This window comes from Bos grunniens, chromosome 12 (assembly GCF_055505025.1).
Source record: "Bos grunniens cultivar Pamir isolate PY7600 chromosome 12, Bosgru_T2T1.0, whole genome shotgun sequence".
NCBI lineage: Eukaryota > Metazoa > Chordata > Mammalia > Artiodactyla > Bovidae > Bos > Bos grunniens.
The window spans coordinates 55,390,218-55,407,087 of record NC_141176.1 but is presented as its reverse complement, the minus strand read 5'-3'; the positions used below and the strand labels follow the sequence as shown (position 1 = coordinate 55,407,087).

The 16,870-nt window shown below is 41.0% G+C and overlaps 1 long non-coding RNA gene across 2 annotated transcripts in view; it reads right to left on the bottom strand.

The window, feature by feature from the left end:
- The window catches only part of LOC147361792 (uncharacterized), a 263,465-nt gene that overhangs the window by 23,253 nt on the left and 223,342 nt on the right, over positions 1–16,870 (bottom strand). Inside the window, exon 1 of one of the 2 annotated variants that reach the window (XR_015138258.1) lies at positions 11,711–11,778. The exons of the other annotated variant lie outside the window; for it this stretch is intronic. This is a non-coding gene — a long non-coding RNA (uncharacterized LOC147361792). Of the gene's footprint in view, positions 1–11,710; positions 11,779–16,870 lie in introns of those variants that run through there. 2 annotated transcript variants of the gene reach the window in all.

Sequence of the window (16,870 nt, the reverse complement as noted above, 5' to 3'; positions counted from 1 at the left end):
CTCAGCTAAACAAAACAAACTGAGAAAAGAATTTTTTTAGAATTAACAGGAAAGTTGCAAACATAATACAAGTATTACCTTATACCCTCATTCACTTCCCTTTATGTAAAGATCTTACACAGTCATAGTATAATTGTCAAGAATAGGATATTAATAGGTATGATATTAGTAAATAAGCAATAGTTCTTATTTGAACTTCACCAGTTTTCACTGATGTTCTTTTTTTTCTGTTCTGAGATCCATGACATGTAAAAGGCTTCCACTTAAACTCTGTCCTTTGCCCAAAATAAATTAACCTGGAGGATATTTGCAGTGACAGAGAGGGGTTTGCAGGTATTCATAAAGCAAATAATAGAGAGAAGCCAGCCCCTGCCTGGTGATTACTGAGTGGATACGAAGAGCAGGTGGCCTGAGGCACATCTTTTAACTTTAGGCTTCTTAATTGTGCCTCTACTCTTTGGGAACTTTATAAAAGAATCATATAAAGATAACATATTTGATAAGCTGAAGCCAAAGGTTTTTCTTACTCTGCTAATACCAGTTGCTAATTCTCACTGATTTTTCCCCCCTCTGGAACAAGCACTTCTGAGCATTGTACAGTAATGCTCTCATGTAATCCCCCAGATGTTATTAGAATCCCCATTTGACAGTAAGGAGAAGGATGCTTAGATATTATGTCAGTTCTCAAAGTCATTCAACTTGTAGATATTAAAGCCATCCTCGGAACCTAGGCCTTCTGATTCTAAAATGACACAACTCATCTTCTTCTGCTGCTTCCTCTCCTCCTCCACTTTCTTCTCTTTTTACCCAATTCAAGATAGATTTCTGAACTATGATTCAAGAAGGTGCATGTACCCCAATGTTCAAAGCAGCACTATTTGCAATAGCCAAAACTTGGAAACAAGCAAAATGTCCACTGACAGATGAATGGATAAAGAAGATATATATATACATACATATATAAAGAAGATATAGAAATATTTATTTATATTATATATAAATATATAATTATTAAATATATATATATATGCATATATATGGACTTCCCAGGTGGCGCTAGTGGTAAAGAACCTGCCTGCCAATGCAGGAGATGTAAGAGATATAGGTTTGATCCTTGGGTGAGGAAGATCCTTGGGAGGAGGGCATGGCAACATACTCCAGTATTCTTGCCTGAAGAATCTCCATGGACAGGGGAGCCTGGCTGGCTACAGTCCATAGGATCACAAAGAGTTGGACAGAATTGAAGCGAATTAGCAAACATATAATATAGATATATAAACACACCAATATACACACTACTTCTTATGGCTGAATACTACTTAGCCGTAAACAAAGGAACAAAACAGTGCCATCTGCAGTGACCTGAATGGACTTAGGGATTATCATACCAAGTGAAATAAGCCAGACAGAGAAAGACAAATATCATATGACATTGCTTATATGTGGAATCTAAAAAAATTATACAAATGAACATATTCACAAAACAGAAACAGAGTCACAGGCACAGAGAAAAAACTTGTGAATAGCCAAGAAGAAGGGGATGGATAAATTAGGAGTCTAAGGAAATGGCAACCCACTGCAGTGTTCTTGCCTGGAGAATCCCAGGGATGGGGGAGCCTGGTGGGCTGCCGTCTATGGGGTTGCACAGAGTCGGACACGACTGAAGCGACTTAGCAGCAGCAGCAGTAGCAGCAGGATTTAAATACACACTACTACATATAAAATAGGTAACCAACAAGGACCTATAGTATAGAAGAAGGAACTATGTTCAGTATCTTATGATAATCTGTAAGGGAAAAGAATCTGAAAAAGAATATGTGTGTGTGTGTATGTGAATCACTTTGTTATACCCCTGAAACTAACACAACATTGTAAATCAACCATACTTGAATTTAAACAAGTAGATTAGGACTTCCCTGGTGCTTCAGTGGCTAAGACTCTGTGTTGCTAATGCAGGTGGCCCAAGTTTGATCCCTGGTCAGGGAACCAGGTCTCACAGCTGCAACTGAGTTTGCCCGCTGCAACTAGTGTTCCTGTGCGCCCCAACAAAGATTAAAGATCTCATGTGCTGTGACTAACACCCAGTGCAGCCAAATAAATTTTTTAAAAATTACAAAAAAAAGAATCTGCCAAAGAATTTAAAAAATAGATTAAAAAAAGATAAATATTTGAGTTCTAAGTCAAGACCACACAGACATAATTTCAGTAAGAAGTATGAATGTATCCTCAGGATTTCTTAGGACGTGATGAACCTCACTGACAATCCATTAACTAAAAAAACCCAAACATTTAATAGGGATTTGCCACTAAGGAAATGGAGGCGTAAGCACTGGGAACCAGGGAACACAGCCTGGTTCTGTCCTAGGATGCTCACAGATAGCAAAGGAGATGATGGTTAAGTAAATGACCGGAAGAATTACAGGTGCAATAGTAAAGGTGAATGCAAGATGCAGAAGTGGAGAAACTCTGCCTTTACCATGGCTGATAGACAGCTACAAGTGCCTAAATGTAAGAAACAAAGATAAGGGATTTCCCTGGTGGTCGAGTGGTTAAGAACCTTCCTTCCAATTTGGGGGACGTGGGTTTGATCCCAGGTGGGAGAACTAAGATCCCATATGCCTCAGGGTAACTAAACCCACATGCAGCAACTAAGACCCAGCAAAGCCAAAAAACCGCAAAAGGGAGAGAGAGAGAAACAAAGTTGAATTAATCTATAATATATGATGGCTTCACAGCTAAAATAATTTCTGAACAAAATCTATACTATGTGTTATCCTATGTGTTACTCTTACATTATTTCCAACTTAATGGAATGTTCAGAAACCTTAAATGTCAGTCAACCCACGCTATGGACATTGAGGTTATGGACACCCCTCCCCTTAAAATATACCCCATAATCACAGTGCCTTTGGCCATAGTTGCTTCCTGTATGATCTTGATGTCACAACTCTTCTAAAAGTTTTCATCGTTATCTGAGCTGCCCTTAGTAGTCAGGATTATGTCAAAGAGGCCTTCCTCGTCAGAACAGGGCCCCAGCTTGGAGGCCCAATCAGCAGGAAATTGATCTCTTGTGTCTGTCACAGAAGTATGAAGCTCTGCATGGTGCAGTGTCGTGTTACGGCTGCAGGTGCTTTGCTGAAATGACGTGCTGATGGCCAGGGGGTGAGGAAGCCCTGTCGGCTTTCACAGCTGAAGACAGAAGTGTTGCAAAGACAAGGAGGAGAACTGGCATGCTTCACATACCTCAGTGTTGAAAACAATCAGAGGTGGGGGAATGGGAGGAAAATCAAATTTCTATGAAGAGATGTCAGCAGTAAATTTAATGCAGGTGCAATATTCTCCAAACAAAGGACATTTTGTTTCTACCTTCTGTGGCTCTCTGAAAACTGGCCCCGGCCTCCTCCCTGCTGTGTGTTTTTCTTTTTATCAGTGTAAGGTAGATTAAAATGTCGATACCCTTCCTGGGCAAAAGTATTTTTAATGTTCTTAGTACAACTGTTGAAGAAGTATTAACTTCCTTCAGAAGTAACCTTCTGGGTGTGTAACAGAGCTTTCTCTACCCTAAGGTTCAATTAGTTTGTTAAGCTTTGTGCTTTCCTGATTGCTTCCATATATTACTTTGACATACTTTTTACCATTTGTTTGCCTTTGAATCTAGAATAGAGAAAATAAAAATTTTAGAAAGAAAAAGAAGAAATTAAAAAATGAAAAGCCAAGCATTTACTTAGCTAAAATAGCAATTTTATCACTTAAAAATAACAAAAATCCCTATCAAATAAAGAATATTTTATGAGACATACACAGAAGTGCAAGTTATTCACCCTCCCTTATTTAAAGGCTGTCATAGGCAGAGTGATTGCAGAGCAATCAAGAGGTGTGACTTTCTGATTGGTTTTACTTGGTGATTGCCTAGTGATTTGTTAGACTCCACTCGATAATAGTTTACCAGAGAAGGATTTCCTGTGTCACTAATGGAGCTTAACTTCAGGCTTTGCCTGACTTTGTGAGAGGCCTTAGCAAGCCATTAGAGGTATTTCAAGCTTTCTTGTGTAGTGACTCATTTTATTGGGGTTACATAAGGGATATATCATGGATGTCATGATGTTATTTCTCCGGGTGAACCAACACAGAAGGCCGGTTCCTTTACCAGGACAGCTAGCAATAACTGAACTACACATGGACGTGACTGCAAATGCTATACTATATTCATAAAATTTCTAAAATTTGCAAAATCAAGACATTTCAATTCCAGTTGACTGTCCTTTCTTATTCCAACATTTTCTGTCAAGCTCACACCACCTGCCCTTCCCCACTTCCCATCCCAAGTGGGAGTAACATTTCAGGAGTTGGGAAAGTTGGGGATATGGTGTTATGGCTTATGATCACTTCTGTGTACAGTTAAGTCATTGCTAGCTGTCCTGGTGTTAACATTCCTACTGCCTACTATGCCAGTACACCCAAGAGTAATAACATGATCACATTGATAGCTCATCACTTAGTGTCTCCAGCTAAATGAATCACTACACAAGAACACTTGAAATGCCTTCTACATCTGCAGTTCATATGTGACAGAAATTTGATAGTTTCCAAGCTTGATACCAACCTAAACATTTAAACAATATTATCAATACCAGGTCGTGTAACTGAAAAGCAACTTTTCTAAAGTATCAGTTCAGTATAGTCGCTCAGTCACATCCCACTCTTTGTAACCCCATGAATCACAGCACACCAGGCCTCCCTGTCTACCACCAACTCCTGGAGTTCACCCAAACTCATGTGCATTGAGTCGGTGATGCCATCCAGCCATCTCATCCTCTGTCGTCCCCTTTTCCTCCTGCCCCCAATCCCTCCCAGATCAGGGTCTTTTCCAGTGAGTCAACTCTATGCATGAAGTGGCCAAAGTATTGGAGTTTCAGCCTCAGCATCAGTCCTTCCAATGAACACCCAGGATTGGTCTCCTTTAGGATTGGACTGGTTGGATCTCCTTGCAGTCCAAGGGACTCTCAAGAGTCTTTTCCAGCACCACAGTTTAAAAGCATCAATTTTTTGGTGCTCAGCTTTCTTCACAGTCCAACTCTCACATCTATACATGACCATTGGAAAAACCATAGCCTTGACTAGATGGACCTTTGTTGGCAAAGTAATATCTCTGCTTTTTAATATGTGATCTAGGTTGGTCATAACTTTCCTTCCAAGGAGTAAGTGTCTTTTAATTTCATGGCTGCAGTCACCATCTGCAGTGATTTTGGAGCTCAAAAAAATAAAGTCTGACACTGTTTCCACTGTTTCCCCATCTATTTCCCATGAAGTGATGGGACCAGATGCCATGATCTTCGTTTTCTGAATGTTGAGCTTCTAAAGTATAAATAATAATAAATTTATTTAAAAAAAATCAATGCTGCAAGAGAAAAAGACTAAATTATCTCCTTGGTGTTTCTATAGAAAATATTGAAAAATGATCATAGCAAAACATTTTGTTCAACTGTCACCACATAGGGTATTGGCCATGTACAAACCAAGGCTGTTATGTTAGGGAAAGTAGTGTGAGCAATTAGGAAAGGTGGGATCTGCCTTTCTTTTCTCTTCTTTGAGCCAAGTCCTACCAGAGATAAATGAGTCAGACTGTGATTAGACCATCTGCAAGCAGAGATGGATTAACAAAGTAACTGGGCTGAGAGACACATTTCCTGCAGATGACCTGGAAACAAAGTTGAGTGAAATTCTCATGGTTTGAACCTTGGAGGCTAGAAAAAGCTAAGGTCTTCTCCATCTTAAATGGAGGATGGCTTAGAAGAGGAGGTCTCAGATTGGTACCTGGGGTCTTGAGCACATCCCTTCTACAAAAGTTCTCTGCCAAATACAGGGGGAAATTATTAGAAAAAAAAATTGTTACTCTAAATGTTTGTATCCCCCTCCAAGATTGTTTCTAATTACCTCAAGGCACTGACCAGGAGGACTGTAGGAAAATGGTCAGCTCACAGAAGCCAGTAGATAAAAAACTTAATGCATAAAACTATGTCTACATAATGTCCTTGGCTATTGTTACTCAGAGAATTGACTGGAGCAAAGAGCCTGAAAGCCTACTAAAGGTTTGAGGGACCAATCGTATCTAAACAAACATCCTGAGACAGGACAAGATCTATGTGTGACTATTCAACTCCCAAAGCAATCCTTGGACTCTGAACTGCACTAAAAGCACAGGTAGCCCTGAAGGTGAGCTCCTACCCCAGGGCTTAACACTGCAGAGAAGAGACCAGAAAGATCTCTCAAAGTACCTAAACTGGGATAACAAGGTGAGGCAAACAAGAGCTGCAGTTCTTATCAGCAGGATCCGATATAAGTCCTGAGATATGGCTTCACTTCTTTCCCACATGTAAATTTTTATTGCAACTAATGCTTTTCCTACTCCACCATAGTACACTGAAGGTTTTGCAAATGGATAACTAGATTATGGGCTTCCCAGGTGGCACTAGTGGTAAAGAACCTGCTTGCCAATGCAGGAGAAATTAGAGACTTGGTTTGATTCCTAGGTCAGGAAGACCCCCTGGAGTAGGAAATGATCTACTCAAGTATCCTTGCCTGGAAAATTCCATGGACAGAGGAACCTGGCCGGCTACAGTCCATGGGGGTCTCAAAGAGTCAGACATGACTGAGCACGCATGCAAGAATATTCCACAGGTTGTTATTGTTTAGTTGCTAAGCTGCATCCAATGAGAAGAAAAGGAAAGACTGGGTCTCATGTGGTGTTCTTGGCTACTGTGTCAGCCTTGTCTACTCCTCCCCAGACCTGCAAGAGCAACATCAGCCCCTCAGTTAATTAAACCTTTGTTGGAGTTTCTGTTACTTGCAGTCAAACTCATTTCTAACAGATACAAAGTGAAAGCAACTCTTTCTGTCCTAGTCTCAATAAAGATTTCATGGACTAAGGAGGCATGAAGGAGTGGAAGAAAAGAGAAATAAAGTAATGCTGTAGTTTTGTATAAATAAATACAACAAAGTAATGTGTATTTTTGAGAATCCCAGGATGGACCTCCCCCAAGGTAAATGTGGGGATTCAAGTGAAGATGGAAGCTCTTGCTGGATTTCTTTTATATCCCCATGAGTTAGAGACCATTTTGCCAATATCATAAATATAACTTACAGGAATGCTCAAAATAAATATTACAGGAAGGCAAAGTATTAATGAAAGTGTTGGTGGCTCAGTCATGTCTGACTCTTTGCAACCCCATGGACTGTAGCCTGCCAGGCTCCTCTGTCCATGGAATTTTCTAGGCAAGAATACTGGAGGGGGTTGCCATTCCCTTTTCCAGGGGATCTTCCTGACCCAGGGATCAAACCTGGGTCTCCTGCAGTGCAGGAAGATTCTTTACCATCTGAACCACCAGGGAATCCTTATGGGGTGGGGGGAAAGTAGGGACAGCTACTGTTATAAACTTTTACTCCATTCAAGGTAAAATACATCCTGTGGTGGGGGGATGGATAAATTAGGAGTTTGGGATTAACATATATATATGTACATATATATACACAAGAGGAACTAAAAAGCCTCTTGATGAAAGTGAAAGTGGAGAGTGAAAAAGTTGGCTTAAAGCTCAACATTCAGAAAACGAAGATCATGGCATCCGTTCCCATCACTTCATGGGAAATAGATGGGGAAACAGTGTCAGACTTTATTTTTCTGGGCTCCAAAATCACTGCAGATGGTGACTGCAGCCATGAAATTAAAAGACGTTTACTCCTTGGAAGGAAAGTTATGACCAACCTAGATAGCATATTCAAAAGCAGAGACATTACTTTGCCAACAAAGGTCCGTCTAGTCAAGGCTATGGTTTTTCCAGTGGTCATGTATGGATGTGAGAGTTGGACTGTGAAGAAGGCTGAGCACCGAAAAATTGATGCTTTTGAACTGCGGTGTTGGAGAAGACTCTTGAGAGTCCCTTGGACTGCAAGGAGATCCAACCAGTCCATTCTGAAGGAGATCAGCCCTGGGATTTCTTTGGAAGGAATGATGCTAAAGCTGAAACTCCAGTACTTTGGCCACCTCATGCGAAGAGTTGACTCATTGGAAAAGACTCTGATGCTGGGAGGGATTGGGGGCAGGAGGAGAAAGGGACGACAGAGGATGAGATGGCTGAATGGCATCACTGACTCGATGGATGTGAGTCTGAGTAAACTCCGGGAGTTGGTGATGGACAGGGAGGCCTGGCATGCTGCAATTCATGGGGTCGCAAAGAGTCAGACATGACTGAGCGACTTCACTTTCACTTTTCACTTTCATGCATTGGAGAAGGAAATGGCAACCCACTCCAGTGTTCTTGCCTGTAGAATTCCAGGGACGGGGGAGCCTGGTAGGCTACCGTCTATGGAGTCACACAGAGTCGGACACGACTGAAGTGACTTAGCGTAGCGTAGCATAGTGTATAAGAGAAAAGTATCTGAAAAAGAGTATCTGTGTATGTGTATGTATATAGCTGAATCACTGAGCTATACACCTGAAACTAAAACAACATTGTAAATCAACCCCATGGGATTTTCCAGGCAAGAGTGCTGGAGTGGATTGCCATTTCCTTCTCCAAAGGATCTTCCGGACCCAGGAATCAAACCTGGGTCTTCCTCGTTGCAGGCAGACGCTTTACCGTCTGAGCCACCAAGGAAGCCCGTAAATCAACTATACTTCAATTAAAAAATACAACCTGTGACATGATAGAGGATTTTTCTCATTGTTTCAGGTGTAGTTTCAGTTCAGTTCAGTTCAGTCGCTGAGTTGTGTCCGACTCTTTGCAACCCCAAGAATCGCAGCAGGCCAGGCCTCCCTGTCCATCACCAACTCCCGGAGTTTACCCATACTCATACCCATTGAGTCAGTGATGCCATCCAACCATTTCATCTTCTGTCGTCCCCTTCTTCTCCCGCCATCAATCTTTTCCAGCATCAGGGTCCTTTCAAATGAGTCAGCTCTTCGCATCAGGTGGCCAAAGTATTGGAGTTTCAGATTCAGTATCAGTCCTTCCAATGAACACCCAGGACTGATCTCCTTTAGGATGGACTGGTTGGATCTCCTTGCAGTCCAAGGGACTCTCAAGAGTCTTCTCCAACACCACAGTTCAAGAGCATCAATTCTTTGGCACTCAGCTTTCTTTACAGTCCAACTCTCACATCCATACATGACCACTGGAAAAACCATAGCCTTGACTAGATGAACCTTTGTTGGCAAAGTAATGTCTCTGCTTTTTAATATGCTGTCAGGTGTATTTTACATTTGTTCAAATCAATTGGTTGAGACCTTCCAAATATGAGTAGCTTGTTTAAGCACAAGTAGGAGTAAAGCACTCAATCCCAAGTGGGAAAAAGCAAGAATAAAATAAACTGCCCCCTTTTCAATGAAGAACATATATAGTTGAAAGAGGCACTACAAGGGACATTTGAAGTGAAATCAGTTAGTAGTGTCACATGCCTATAGTGTCTCACTCTGAAAATATCCCTTAAGAGTTAAATGAAGCTGGAACCACATTCCAAAAACCCAGTTGCAACAGCTGCTCTCTGAGCCTCTTCTGCAGAGAGGAAAGAAAATAAGTTTTAATTAAATTGTATTAATTGGTTTAGCTGATCTGGAAATAGAGAAAGAGCTCTGCTTTAATTTTGTTTGTTGGCTCAAGTCCACTTATCCTTGACATGAGAATAAAGGAATGAAGCAATAAAATGCCTACAAATGCCCTGGTAGAGACTTTTAAACTGTCTAAGGTTAAAGAGTGATGCTATCTCAGAGATGAACTTAAAATTCTGTTGCCAACTCAGAGAAGTCAGAAGTGCAAGCAAGAAAAGAGTGTGATTAAAAACCCTACTTCCTTAAAGCTCTGCAAAGCTGCAAAGAAAAGGCAGGCATTCTTCCCATAATAGTGAGCACTTGTTATAAAGAAAAGGAGAAGGTTGTGAAAGCGTCAGGGTATAATGACCTTATTTCAGGCCACTTGGCGTAAATGTTCGTATATAAGGTAACTGGGATTTCTAACTGAGTGAGACTTTACAGTTTGATGTTGCTCTGTGCAAAATACATTCTATTAATACTTAAAACCATATTTGAATCCATATTCCTGCTTGTGTTTCAGGATTTTTAATCAGTATTATTCTTTAGAGATATTAAAGATTTAATGCTAATACAACCTACTTTTTTCTTTTGCTTCCAAGTTCCCACAAACTAAAATTTGAATATAATCACAATTACTAGAAACAGGTCTTTAAACGGCAACATTTTATGACACATAGAAGATCCTCTGTAAGAACAGTTTACATTTTGTTGTCTAGAAGAATTTTCCTTGGAAGTTGGTATGGAAAAAATATAGATGGGATGATGAGTCTGCTATGGATTAGATATTTGTGTCTTCCCAACATTCATGTGATGAAGCCTTAACCCCATTATGATGGTATTTGGTGATGGAGCCTTTGTGGGGTAATTAGGGTTGGTTGAGGTCATAGGGGAGGCCCTCATAATGGTATTAGTGCCCTTATAAAAAGAGACACCAGAGAGCTTGTTCCCTTCCCCAAATCCCCTGACCTTCTCTCCCGCCTCTCTCTCTCCACCATGTGAGGACAAGGTAAGAAGATGGCCAGAAAGAGAGCTCTCAAGCTTATAACAGAAACCAACCATACTGTCACTCTAGTCTAAAACTTCCAGTCCCCCAAACTGTGAGAAAATAAGTATCTATTGTTTAACCAACACAGTCTATAGTATTTTGTTATGGCAGCCTAAACTGACTACTACAAAGTCAGTGGGGAAAAAATTAACAGACATAATTTCTAATAGAATGTTTATAGAAATGAGGTTATATCTCTGATTTTTTGTTTTAATCCATACTGCGACTCTGAGAGTTGTCTGATTATTAATCTTTGACTGTTCCTTGTCACAATCCTGCATCATCATGCATTTTCCTATAGGATGACAACCGCTGAAAGCAAACCTCTAAATGTCAGTGATGCAAGCAGGCACTAAGTGTATATTTGCCATCTGTCCTGTGTGTTAGAGCAAACTGTGTCTCCAAAACTCAACTAGAATATCTCTAGAAAGAACTATATTTGCTGTTTCCCTTCCACTGGAAGGCCCATGTGTTTGTGCTACAAGAATTGTAGCCAAACGACGGTATGATTGACAATGAGTTTTCCACCAGGGAGAGGAGTGGTGATGGCCATTGGAGCGGATACAACTCCGGAGAGGGACCAGTGCCTAACTGGATGGAGAAATTGACTTAGGGCGGGGCTTGGAGTAAGGGAAGAAGGAGGAATTAATACACAAAAGGGCCAGAGCTTCCTCCCATTTTCCCTGTCTAGATCCACTCAGCCATTTATCTGAGTTTTCTCCCTCCCCTTTGAGCACCTGGAGAAGGAAATGGCAGTCCACTCCAGTGCTATTGCCTGGAAAATCCCATGGACAGAGGAGCTTGGTAGGCTACAGTCCATGGGGTCGCAAAGAGTCGGACACGACTGAGCGACTTCACTTTCACACTTTCACTTTGAGCACCTGTCTGACCTTAACACATACATAATTACACACTTAGTTTCAAAAGCCGAAAATGCATGGCTTTGGAAAATTCTGATGTACAGCACCATACAGAATGCTCACCTGGATGCAACTTTTTACTCCTATCCCAACTATAATATCTTATTTTCTAATAAGACTGGTTAAAGACTTTAGTGGTCAAGGACGACCATTGCTTACCCCATCCACTACAGCGAATATTTCCTGGAGGCAGTTCTCAGGTGGGTCCCCAAGAGTGAGGTCCTAGAAATAGAGTTGAGAGTTACCAGTCCTGATAGGCTCCTCTGTGCAGCCTCCGCTGATAATATCACATGGTCAGCACTAGAGCCTTTTAATTCTATCATCTCTTATAGGGTGGAGAAAAGAAACCTTTAGTGTCACAGTATCTCCTTTTCCTTCTTTTCCGGGGAGGTGGGGGTAAACCCTTATAGGAAATTGAAGATTTCTTCCAAATATATTTAAAGCAATTACTTCTGTAAGCAAGTTTCTAATTCCAGGATAAATGCTCTTCCTTCCAGATCATTTGATCCTCTGGGAGGGCAGAAGGATGAAAACTCAAATGCTGATGTTTTCCCAGTGACCCTTCCTGCTGTGAGCTTGTGCCAATATTCTGTGCTGTGGAGTGATGACACTTGCCCTCTTTCCCTCCTACCCAGGGCCAGGGGTCAGCTTCTACAGGTACAGGAAATATTCACAAAGTCCCTTAGCATCTCAAATTCATTTTTAATGTGAATGTCCTCTTTAAAGAGACTTTACTGCTAAGTTTATCTAAATAATACCTTCATGTGCTAGTCATTTACTGTTGTTGTTTAGTAACTAAGTCGTGTCTGACTCTTTTGGGACCCCATTGACAATAGCCCACTATTGTCCATAGGATTTTCCAGGCAAGACCACTGGAATGGGTTGCTATTTCCTCCTCAAGGGGATCTTCTCAATCCAGGGATCAAATCTGCATCTCCTGCACTGCCAGGCAGATTCTTTACACTGAGCCATGTAGGAAATTACTCCCAAACTTAGCAATTTAAAACTGACCTAGAGCCAGACATCCTGGAACGTGAAGTCAAGTGGGCCTTAGAAAGCATCACTACGAACAAAGCTAGTGGAGGTGATGGAATTCCAGTTGAGCTATTCCAAATCCTGAAAGATGATGCTGTGAAAGTGCTGCACTCAATATGCCAGCAAATGTGGAAAACTCAGCAGTGGCCACAGGACTGGAAAAGGTCAGTTTTCATTCCAATCCCAAAGAAAGGCAATGCCAAAGAATGCTCAAACTACCGCACAATTGCACTCATCTCACACGCTAGTAAAGTAATGCTCAAAATTCTCCAAGCCAGGCTTCAGCAATATGTGAACCGTGAACTTCCTGATGTTCAAGCTGGTTTTAGAAAAGGCAAAGGATCCAGAGATCAAATTGCCAACATCCACTGGATCATAGAAAAAGCAAGAGAGTTCCAGAAAAACATCTATTTCTGCTTTATTGACTATGCCAAAGCCTTTGACTGTGTGGATCACAATAAATTGTGGAAAATTCTTCAAGAGATGGGAATACCAGACCACCTGATCTGCCTCTTGAGAAATTTGTATGCAGGTCAGGAAGCAACAGTTAGAACTGGACATGGAACAACAGACTGGTTCCAAATAGGAAAAGGAGTTCGTCAAGGCTGTATATTGTCACCCTGTTTATTTAACTTATATGCAGAATACATCATGAGAAATGCTGGACTGGAAGCAGCACAAGCTGGAATCAAGATTGCCAGGAGAAATATCAATAACCTCAGATATGTAGATGGCACCACCCTTATGGCAGAAAGTGAAGAGGAACTAAAAAGCCTCTTGATGAAAGTGAAAGTGGAGAGTGAAAAAGTTGGCTTAAAGCTCAACATTCAGAAAATGAAGATCATGGCATCCAGTCCCACCACTTCATGGGAAATAGATGGGGAAACAGTGGAAACAGTGTCAGACTTTATTTTTCTGGGCTCCAAAATCACTGCAGATGGTGACTGCAGCCATGAAATCAAAAGACGCGCTTACTCCTTGGAAGGAAAATTATGACCAACCTAGATAGCATATTCAAAAGCAGAGACATTACTTTGCCAACAAAGGTCCGTCTAGTCAAGGGTATGGTTTTTCCTGTGGTTATGTATGGATGTGAGAGTTGGACTGTGAAGAAGGCTGAATGCCGAAGAATTGATGCTTTTGAACTGTGGTGTTGGAGAAGACTCTTGAGAGTCCCTTGGACTGCAAGAAGATCCAACCAGTCCATTCTGAAGGAGATCAGCCCTGGGATTTCTTTGGAAGGAATGATGCTAAAGCTGAAACTCCAATACTTTGGCCACCTCATGCAAAGAGTTGACTCATTGGAAAAGATTCTGATGCTGGGACGGATTGGGGGCAGGAGGAGAAAGGGACGACAGAGGACGAGATGGCTGGATGGCATCACTGACTCGATGGACGTGAGTCTGGGTGAACTCCAGGAGTTGGTGATGGACAGGGAGGCCTGGTGTGCTGCGGTTCATGGGGTCGCAAAGAGTCGGACATGACTGAGCGACTGATCTGATCTGATCTGATTATCTCAGTTTTGGATGGGGTGGAGGATGGAAATTGGGAATCTGGACACAGCCTAGCTGGGTCCCCTGCTTCACATACTCTAACAAGGCTATAATCAAAGCCTCAGTCCAGGTCTCATCTGAAGACTTGACTGAGGTTTATCCACTGTGAGTCTTAGTGGTATGGTAGCCTTTGTCTTCTCACAGAATTTTGCCTGAGGCCCCCTGTCCTTTGTGGGCTGCAGACTGGAGGCTCCTCCCAGTTCCTGGTGCAATGGGCTCTTCCCATGTGGTAACTTGCTTATCAAAGCACACAAGTCAAGAAGGTGATGGAGAAAGTTTGCTAACAAGACAGAAGTTACAGTCTTTTGTGATCTTATTATGAAAGTGACAACCCCTCATCTTGGCTATATTGCATTGCTTAGAAGTAAGTCTTGCCCACATTTAGGAAGAGTAGATTATTGGAAGCTGTGCATTCCAGATGTAGGAATGCTCAGGGGTCATCTTAGAGGCTGCTTTTCATACCAATCATTAGAGAAAATTTAGAAGATACAGAGAAATTAGAAGATGATCAGTGTGACCGAAAATCAACCACCCACATTTTTGACACTTTTTGTTGTTCTAGTCTTGGCTTCCATGCAAATGGTTAATAAAACATAATAATCACTACAATCTACACCATAAATTCAGCTTTTTTTAAAAAAGTTATCTCTAAGTTTTATAGCTAATTAACTTTATCTAAATTATTTACTTCAGTGTATAGATGTTTCTATATTATTACAGCACTCTCTCTTTTGCATTAAAGTCCATTTATTGTTATTTATTTAAACATTCTTTTGATTTTGGAATTTTCTCATTATTTCTCTATTATAAGTAAGAATACTGAGCATCTTTATGAACTCACTTTTTCCTCTGTAGTTTGGAATTCTCTTCTAACGGATTCTTAGAAGTAGCATATAAAAGTTAGAGTTGTGTTAAAAACGCGGGATAAATATTCAGAGTATTTTCCAATATTCCTACTAGTAAAATAACATGGTAACAAGTAATAGATGACACTTCAGACAGATCCTTGATGTAAGGGAGATACTAAAAGGGGTAAATTTGGAGAAAGTCCACTGGAAGAAATGGAGGCAGGTGAGAGTCAGAGTTTAACACGATGACAGTTTGCTTTAGGGAGACTGAGTAGACAGGGAGAAATGACCACTGAACTAATGAAGAGATAATGGATGGGATGCCAACACAGTCATCTTTTGGTGTCTGCAGGATATTGGGTCCAGGACCCTTGTCAATACCATTTGCAGATGCTCAAGTCCCTTATATAAAATGGCATAGCACAGTCAGCCCTCTGGGAGTTCTGCATTCATGATCCAACCAACCATCAGTATGGAAGGCTGACTGTATCATAAGAAAATGGACAAGAAAAAGGATGATAATGGGGAAGGATGGGTAGGTGATCCAGGTAAAGACTCAGGGATGGGTCAATATGTCTGACAATCAGCTGTTGGTGAAAAAGGGGGCCCACTCTGTTACTGGGACAGATCAGAAGCCTAACTACTAGGTCTGCTGCTGCTGCTGCTGCTGCTGCTAAGTCTCTCCAGTCATGTTCAACTCTGTGCGACCCCATGGACTATAGCCCACCAGGCTCCTCCATCCATGGGATTTTCCAGGCAAGAGTACTAGAGTGGGATGCCATTGCCTTCTCCTAACTACTAGGTCTAGACAAGGTTAATTTGATGTTGATTAATCTGAAATATTAGTAGTTAGTAGTTTAGCACTAGCGCTCCTTCAATTTCCCTCAATAACAAAAGAATTGTTCTAACATTTATAATTCAGCTGAGCCTGTTGATGGAATTTAATTAGAGAGTTGCAGAATAGGGGTTTGGGAGCAATCTGAGACTTTTAGCATCATTTAGGATCACTTTGCTTGATGGGGATAAAAAAGCTGTGAAGTGAGGAAAAAAATGAGTGCTCTAAGGAGTGTGCAAAATTTTATAAATTAGAAGGAGAAAATTATCTAATTATTTAGAAATTTAATTTAATCATGTTCTTGTGCATATTTTAAAAAATATTTTATCTTAATTTGAGGAATAAGAAAGAAAAAGAAAATATCGACCTGTATATGCTGATTTTGCACAAAACATTATTATGAACTTTGTCCCTGGGCGAAAGAAAGGGAAACATTCTATTTAGTGTGTTTAGGGTTCAGATGGAAAGTATGTTTTGACTCAAACTATAGCAAGAATCAAAAATAACTTTAGTGTTGGTCAATAAGATCTAGGTACAAGAATAATTCACTTTATTAAATTTAACCTAGACAGCATATTAAAAAGCAGAGACATAACTTTGCCAACAAACGTCCACCTAGTCAAAGCTATGGTTTTTCCAATAGTCATGTGCAGATGTGAGAGTTGGACCATAAAGAAGGCTGAGCACCAAAGAATTGATGCTTTTAAACTGTGGTGCTGGAGAAGACTCTCGAGAGTTTCTAGGACTGCAAGGAGATCAAACCAGTCAATCTTAAAGGAAACCAACTCTGAATATTCATTGGAAGGACTGATGCTGAAGCTGAAGTTCCAATACTTTGGCCACCTGATGGGAAGAACTGACTCATTGGAAAAGACCCTGATTCTGGGAATGAATAAGAGCACAAGGAGAAGAGGGTGACAGAGGATGAGACGGTTGATGGCATCACCTACTCAATGGACATGGGTTCAAGCAAACTCCGGGAGATAGTGAAGGACAGGGAAGACTGGTGTGCTACAGTCCATGGGGTTGCAAAGAGTTGCACAGGACT